Below are 7,693 nucleotides of genomic sequence, written 5' to 3' on the forward strand. Positions count from 1 at the left end.
GGGTCACAGAAGAGGAGCGCGCTCCCTCTCGTGGAGAGGGGTCCTTGTGTTTCCGAGCCGAGGGAGGAGGAGTGCGCGCTCTTGGAAATATCACAAGAGCGCGAGAGAGAATTCTCGAGAGAATAGATATATTGTTGGCGTTAACCAGGATATAGGTTGTGTCCAAAACCGGGGATCCCCTTTCCTTCCCCAAGGGGGGGGTATTTATAGTTGTGGAGAGAGGCCTAGGGCCGGCCCCTTGAGGCCCACCGGGTGGCCGGGAGCGGGGCGCGCGAGGCCTCACGTCCAAGAGGGCGCTGGGCGCGCGGGACATGTCGCCTGGATGGGCGCGGGGCGTGCCGGGCGCAGGACTTGGCCGGGCGCGGCGTGCCCGGCAGCGGGCGTGTCTGGCCGAGGTGGCAAGAATGCTCGGCCGAGGTGGCCGAGGTGGCAAGGACGCTCGGCCGAGGTGGCCGAGGTGGCCGAGGTGGCAAGGACGCTCGGCCGAGGTGGCCGAGGTGGCAAAGACGCTCGGCCGAGGTGGCAAAGACGCTCGGCCGAGGTGGCAAAGACGCTCGGCCGAGGTGGCCGAGGTGGAAAGGACGCTCGGCCGAGGTGGCCGAGGTGGCAAAGACGCTCAGCCGAGGTGGCCGAGGTGGCAAAGATGCTCGGTCGGGGTGCGTGCTGGCCGGGAGGCCGGGGTGCGCGCTGGCCGGGAGGCCGGGGCGCGGGAGCGCGTACGGGCCGGAGGGCCGGGGCGCAGCGAGCGCACGCGGGCCGGAGGGCCGGGGCGCGAGGAGCGCACACGAGCCGGAGGGCCGGGGCGCAGGTAGCGCACGCAGGCCGGAGGCGTGAGGGCGCGCAGAGCCGACTGCGCAGGGCGCAGGGCGCACATGGCTCGGTCCGCCCAACCTGGGGCGTGAGACGTGCACGACCATCGGCGCAGAGCGCGTACGGGCCGGCGGCGCCGGGCACGCGCAGGCCGGAGGAAAGAATGCAGAGAAAATGTTCTCTAGGAAATTCTCTGGAGAGGAAGTTGTTTTTTCCCCCTCAAGTGAGAGGGGGTATTTATAGGAGTAGGGAAGGCCATGGGCCGACCCACTAGGAAGCCCACGGAAGGGCAAGGCGCGGGACGCGCATGGCCGGCAGGGCGCGCATGGCCGGCAGGGCGCGGGGCGCGCATGGCCGGCAGGGCGCGGGGCGCGCATGGCCGGCAGGGCGCGGGCGCGCATGGCCGGCAGGGCGCGGGGCGCGCATGGCCGGCAGGGCGCGGGCACGGATGGCCGGCAGGGCAAAGGGGCGCGCATGGCCGGCAGGGCGCGGGAAACGCATGGCTTGCAGGGCGCAGGGCGCGCATGGGCCTAGGCGGCCGGAGCCCGTTGGGTGATCCGGCCGGCGATGCCCGGCCGGTCTCAAATTGTTTTTAGATTTCCGGTTTCCCGAAAACGACCGACAACATTCCAAACGTCGACGAGCCCATGACCCTTTATTGTGATAATAGTTGGGCTGTCGCTAACTCAAAGGAACCTCGAAGCCATAAGCGCTCTAAACATATTGAGATTAAATACCATTTGATTCGAGAGATCGTGCAGCGCGGAGACGTGGAAGTGAAGAAGATCTCAATGGTGGACAACCTAGCAGATCTATTCACCAAGGCCCTAGCGAACATGGTCTTCGACCAACATCGAGAGGGATTAGGCATGAAGGACTACTCACATCTTCTTTGAGTCAAGTGGGAGTTTGTTGTCAATGGTGCCAACAAGAAGAGTAGTAGTATCTATTTATGTACATTTGATGTAATATAGTCTCACGAAGACTCTTGGTTGTAATTGCTTATTCATTAATAAAAGTTGAAACGTTCATTCATTCTTCCTTGTCTGTTTGAAGCTTTATGATAAAACCTTAGTCTTTAGTCCATAAACAAACTAAACAACTTACGAAGAGACAAATGTAGATTTGCATGAACAAACTCTTCGTAGTTTGCTTAAAACGATATATTCGCAATCTAAGGGTCAAAGGACTATTGACCTCAGTACGATTGTTAGGAGAATCTATGATGTCTGGTTATGGGACATTGAGAGTTGGAGACTGTATACTTCTTCTAGGTATCTTCCGAAGGTACTGAATTGACCAGTGCACTTCTAGAGACAAGATAAGAACAAACCATTTAACCCCTTATGTCTCGAAGTCACTACGTATGAATTGCATCATGCTTACCTTAATCCTGAAATGAGACATGCCATTTCACAGCTTACGTATTCTCATTTGAGAAAGTCAGAGTTTGGACTCACTATGTGATTCTGAACAGGACCTATTGCTGAAATACTAAGTTGTGAAGATGTCATGAGTAACTTTGTGAAGTTCTCATAGATATGGGTTCATGTACAAGATTGCTTAAATGCAATATATATCACCTCATGCTTTGTTACTTGGAATGTGAATAAATGAACTGGCCAGTGTCCAAATTGAGTCTTGACTCTTTTGGATGAAACAATGTGACTTGTTAGCTCCTCATCAATACATTGTTTCTAACTTATTCACAAGCGACAAAGGAGTTGAGGAAATAACAGCTAGAAGGGTAAAATGGTAATTTTGTAAATCCCGACTAGCTGATGATATTCATGAAGGGTAAACATAGATAATATTCAATGGATCCACTCATTACAATTAGGTTGAATTCTTGAGTAGAGAATAAATTCATTTGAACCGAGAGATTTTCAGTGTCAACTCTTTAGTGGAGTCAGTTGACATTAAGCTAAAAAAACAAATGGAAAAAGTTTGTGAACTTTTGAGTCAAAGCTTTTAGCTCAAGCTTTGTTCATTTGGATCCATGAGGTCACTATCACTAATCATATCAAGTAGGAATAGTTAAACTAGAAGCTAAATCAAAACAAGAACGAGACAAGTTTTACGAAAATTGTCAAAAGGGTAATTTTGTCTTTTTGGACATAGGATGAAATGAATGTCAATAAATTTTTTTTGACAATGTCATGTGATGACATATTAATACTCGGCCATGATGAGTTCATTGGGCCTTGTGGATTAATTTCATTTCAAAGAATTTTACTTGAAAATTCTTAATGTGCTTTTCTTATGTTTTCATGAACAAGTAAAGAAAAATCTAGAAAGCCTTTGTAGAAGCTCTTGGCCGCCCATCACCCAAAGAAAAAGATAGACCAATTTTGTGCATAAATGTATCAAGATACTTGCCAAAAGAAAAAGAGGAAACAAATTTCCTCAAACAAGGAAAGGAATTCGGCCAACAAGCAAGGAGAGAACAAAAGAGGAAACAAATCCAAGGTCTTCTAGAAGGCATCTTGGCCGTGTGACTCTAAGGGAAGGAGAGCAAATTTTGCTCATGAATATGTGATATTCTATAAAAGAGGAAACTACCTTATTGAAGGTAATCCCTCCCCTATAAATAGAGGCCTCATTCTCATTGTTTATTCATCCCAAGTTTTAGAGATTGAGAGCTTCTATCTCTAGCTTGGCCGCCCTTTCCCTATCTCTCTCTAAGTTTTCTTTCGTTTTTGTTTTGGCACCTAGGTCCTGATTGACCTAGCAATTTTAGCTCTTCGACTTTGAGACTTGTTCTCGAGTCGTCGTGTTTAAAAGTGCCCACTCACTAATTCCTTTTCTCTCGAGTGATTTTAGTGATAGAAACTTTCGTGGTTGCTCGAGTTGCCGAGGAAAGAAGAGAGACGTGCTGCGAGGGGAGACGAACGTTTTCAACCTTCCGAAGGCTCATCAACGTTCAAGCTTCTAAAAAGGTTAGTAAATTTTTAATGCTCATAATAGTTTTTATTTACATGTACTTGCTCTTTGTCTAGGTTAGTAAAATCGTTTTACTCGTCTTAAAAGAAAATTTTTAATTTTCGCCGCTTGCTCGAAGCGTTAAACTTTTTCTTAACCCTAGATCTATTCCAATAGGCAGATGGTTCCTTATGGGTTTGTATTGACTACCGTGGGTTGAACCAAGTAACGATCAAGAATAAGTATCTCTTGCCACAAATCGACGATCTTTTTGATCAACTATCAGGAGCGATGGTGTTCTCAAAGATTGACTTGCGTTAGGGATACCATCAGTTGAAGGTTCGAGATGAAGATATCCCAAAAACTCCTTTTCGTACTCGATATGGTCATTATGAGTTCTTAGTTATGTCGTTTGGATTTACTAACGCGCCAGCAGTGTTCATGAACCTGATGAAATGAGTATTTGAGGACTTTCTAGATAAGTTCGTGATCGTGTTCATCGACGAAATTCTAATCTACTCGAAGACTAACGAAGAGCATGAGCAGGATCTACAGCTAGCGCTAAGCATGCTGAGGAAAAAACGATTGTATGCTAAGTTCTCGAACAGTGAATTTTGGCTGGAACATGTTGTATTCCTCGGCCATGTTGTCAATAGCGCTACTATCATGGTAGATCCTGCCAAAGTGGGGGCCGTGAGGCAATGGAGTCAGCCAAAGACGATTACTGAAATAAGGAGTTTCTTGAGTCTTGCTGGCTACTACAGGAAATTCGTGGAAGGATTCTATGATTTCCTCTTAACGATTGGTTAATCTGCCACACACGGATGCGCCCAGAATTTACTACTGAGAATCTCCCTCATCTCCAATGCACACAGATGCACCCGAAATTCTTCACTAGAATCTCCCTCATCTCCAAAGAGAAAACACATATTCTCTTTCGGGTCACTCGATTCTAGAGTCTTGAGACGTCGCCGAGGACTCCTCCGTGCTCCGTTCCTCTGTGACCCACCAGGCTCTGCGCCTCATATAGCATATACACATGAATTGAACTACACTATGACCTGATGCTGCAATGCTCAGGTACATAGGAAGCTCATAAGAAGCGCAGTCGCACCCGTCATTCACCCTCTTATCTCCTTAGAAAACGCCTCCGACTGGAGGAACCATAACTTGATACTTTTGAGTTCCCACACTTGGCTCGGATGCGGCCACTTGGTCCGGCCTTGGGTCGAACCGCCCGAATCTTTAAATCGTTGTTCATTTTCGTGCGACAACAAACTACAAAGGAGAAACAGAGGGGTTGCCGAATCTTTAAATCATTGTTCATTTTCATCTGATGCTCAACATGAGAAGGATTAAGGTGGAAGAAAGATGTTTAGGTGTGCCAAAGATGAGTGAAACGACTGACTCAAAGATTCAATAGTGTTTCGGAGCTCAAATTCGGATTACCTTTGGCTTGGAGTCAATGTCTATATTTATAGACCTTGAGACTCCTCTCCCTTGCCTTAAGGGTGGCCTTAGGCGTATGAGTCATCCGACCAGCCATTGGAACATCGGGGATGGATGATCGGGGAGGGCCGACCGGGCTTCGTTGACCTGGAATGGCCGACCGGGCTTGGTAGATCGGGGATGCCCAGTTGGTAATGGCCGACCGGGAGTGGCTGCATGGGAATGGTTGTCCGGGAATGGCCGATCGGGAGTGGCCTTTCAGAATTGGCCGACTGGGACTGGTCGTACGGTAGTGGCCTTACGAGAGTGGCCAACTGGGCACGGGAGGACGGGAATGACCCTTCAGGAATGGCCGACCAGCCACATGAGGGCGGGAATGGCCGTCCAGGAATAACCGATCAGACATTTGTCGATCGGGCTTGGGAAGACCGGAGTGGCTGTCCGGGAGGGGCCGACCAGGCACGGGAGAACAGGAGTGGCTGTCTGCGAATGGCTGACTGGGCATGGGAGGATGGGAGTGGCTATCCGGGAGTTGTCGACTAGGCATGGCGGACTGGCACGGGAGGATGGGAGTGGCCGTCCGGGAGTGGCCGATAGGGAGTGGTCGGCCGAGCGTGGCCAACTGGGAACGGGAGGACGGTCAAGAGAGGACGGACCTAGGTCGACGGGAACAACCAACAATAGACCTCATACATGTCATATTAGACGACGCCAAACCTAACTAAGTTCTCAAAATTTGCGCCTTACTTTCGACCGCGATTCATCACCAACTCACTGCCTTCCTTCGGTAAGGTTTTGACGCCGGGGGTGCCGTACGATAATGTTTGACGCCGGGGAGTGTCGTGTGGTGCCTTGGGATGGTTGTACTGCAGGGGCTCAAAGAGGTGACTTGGAGCAGTGGTGAAGCGTGATGAGATCCAGCGATGTGTGTTAAGGTGACTAGGAGTGAGGACGGGGCGTGTTGAGAGACCATCAAGGATGGTAAGAACCCAAAACTCCATTTATCGGGTTTTGTGCTCCCACTCCAGATTTGGAGCTACGAGTGCATACCACGATTCGTGGCCCTGGACTTTGCCATGATACTCGATGCCCATGCAACACCGTTGATGAGGCGTTGGGCTACTAAATCAGGGAAGGTCTTGGAGTCTCAACTCCAAAAAATTCGATTTCAAGAGGTATGAATATGATTGATAAGAACATGCACATTGAATTAACTTCTACTTTTTTACGTATTCACATTAATCTGTTTTCCAGATCGACTTCAAGCCAATTGGTGGTGAGATCGATTCTGCGATGATTGCTATGAGTCCCACTGAGAAGAAAGGGAAGAAGAAAAAAGTGTATGGAGGCCCCATATCAGCAATAGAGGTAATGTTTTCGTTACTAATTAGTTTCTTATAGTTTAAAGTATTTTCGTGAAAGTAAAGTCACGAAATCAAGTATATTCGTGACGTTAAAGTCACGAAATCAAATATTTTCGTGACATTAAAGTAACAAAATCTAATATTTCGTGACATTAATGTCACAAAATCAAGTATATTCGTGACATGAAAGTCACGAATTCAAGTTGTTTCGTGACTTTATTATCACGAAACAATTTGATTTCGTGACTTTACTGTCACGAAAATAAGTGATTTAGTGACGTTATTGTCACGAAAATATTTGATTTTGTAACTTTAATGTCACGAATATACTTGATTTTGTGACATCAATGTCACAAAAATATTTAATTTCGTGACTTAAATGTCACAAATATACTTGATTTCGAGACATTAATGTCACAAATTTACTTGATTTCATGACTTTACTGTCATTGAAAAAACTTTATTTCGTTATTTTATTCTTCCGAAAAGACTTCATTTCGTGAATATATTCTCACTAATACAAAATTATTTGTGTACATCGCAGATTCGCTTATCTGCCTTGTAAACAGATCTGAAACATTTCATATTTGAGGTTGTGGAGTGGAAGAAATAGTTGTCCACGGAAATGCGAGCCATTTCAGAAACCCTTTGAAAGAGGTTTTGGAAAAGCAACAAGTCTCTCAGGAAGATGATTTTGTCAACCTCCAGAAATATGAAAAGGAGGTAAAGGAGAAGGAAGAAGAGAATATGGAAGATGTGAACAAAGAAGAAGGGCACGGGAATGATGGGACAGAAGTTCCCATGAACAACGTCGATGTCGAGAAGAAGAAGAAGAAGAAGAAGAAGAAGAAGAAGAAGAAGAGAACAATGAAGAGGAGAAGTAGTTGTGAACAAATCAAATGAATTGGATTTGAACAACAACGAAGAAGCCGAGAAAAATGATGAAGATCAGCCATCTGATGGAGGCAAATGTAAAGAAGATGATCTTTAGAAGAAAAAAGATGATGATGAAGACGACGAAGATGGTGGGAGAGGTCCTGAAGATGAAAGGCCAAAAGACGTAGACGAGAACCATATGCAGGCTGATGGCGGTGAGGACCAGACCCGAGCCGAAGAGACCCAGGAGTCTAAAACGCCTATGCCACGTC

The sequence above is a fragment of the Urtica dioica genome, chromosome 1 (genome assembly GCF_054948205.1).
Source record: "Urtica dioica subsp. dioica isolate 48M chromosome 1, U.dioica_male_clone48M_v1_H2, whole genome shotgun sequence".
NCBI classification, from domain to species: Eukaryota; Viridiplantae; Streptophyta; class Magnoliopsida; order Rosales; family Urticaceae; genus Urtica; species Urtica dioica.